This window comes from Microcebus murinus, chromosome 2, assembly GCF_040939455.1.
Source record: "Microcebus murinus isolate Inina chromosome 2, M.murinus_Inina_mat1.0, whole genome shotgun sequence".
NCBI lineage: Eukaryota > Metazoa > Chordata > Mammalia > Primates > Cheirogaleidae > Microcebus > Microcebus murinus.
The window spans coordinates 14,484,077-14,485,208 of NC_134105.1; positions in this window are offsets into that span (position 1 = coordinate 14,484,077).

Below are 1,132 nucleotides of genomic sequence, written 5' to 3' on the forward strand. Positions count from 1 at the left end.
GGGCGCGCGCGGCGGGGCTCTGCCTCCGTGCCTGCCGGCCGCCTGCCCGCTGCTGCGCCCGCTGCCCGGCGCGGACCAGACTGTCAGCGCCGCCCCAGAGCCGGGATGCGGCGGCGGCGGCGGCAGCGGCGGCGGAGGCGGGCGGGCGGCCGGGGGGGCGGGCCGGGGGCGGGCCGAGGATGGGGTTACCTGGGCGGGCCCAGCGGCCCGGGACACCCCCCGGGGGCGGGCCGGAGCGGCGGCGGCAGCGGCCGCCCTAGCCCGCGGGACTGGGCTGCTCTGGGGCCTCCCCGGCCGGGCGCCCGGGAGGACTCGGGGCCGAGCCCGCTCCGGGCACGCCCGGCTGCGCGCCGCCTAGTCCGGCCCGGATAGAGGCGCGGCGACCCAGCTGCCCGGTCCCCGCCCGGGCCTTGGGGACAGGCGGGCACAGCTCCCCCAGCCCGCCGCTGCGGGCACTGCACCGCGGCCCTCGCTGTCCCCCTTCGCCCTCCGCCGGTGCCTCGGAGCCCAGACCCTGGCCCGACCGACCCGAGCGCGGCTGCCACTCGCGCGCATCCAGGCGCTTGCGCTCCAGGCACCGGGGAAGCGCACCAGGACTCGGGCCGCCCGGTACCCCCCCCCCCCGCCAGGCCCCTCCCTGCCTCCTGACCCGCGCGTTCTGCAGCCCAGCTCCTCCCTGGCGCTCACCTCCCTCCAGCCTTCCGGGAGCTGGACCGGGCCTCCCCAGCTTTGGGCGGCTTGGGACAGTGGCCCGAGACTGAGGGAATCCGAAACCTCGCTTCTGGCTAGCCACAAGATCTGGGCGCGCCCTAAGCAGCAGGGTCAGACTCTCTGAGCCTCCGTTTTCTCATCTGAGAAGTGGACTTAGGGCGCTGGGGTTAGGAGGATGGAAGGAGCTTAGGAAAGGTCTCTTTTTAGCACACCCACCAAGTCTTGCTTTGCTTTTGGTTTTCTGTGTGCTTGTTTTATTTATCCTCCCATACTGGAGAGATTCAGACTCTTGCTGGTCTTCGGCACAGAGGGGGCGGCTGCCGTGTTTGTGGAAGGAATGAATGAGTGGAACGGAATGGGCCACAGCGGGCCTGTGCCTGGCGGGTCCTGACAGCTGAATCCACACCTCAGGAACCGGATA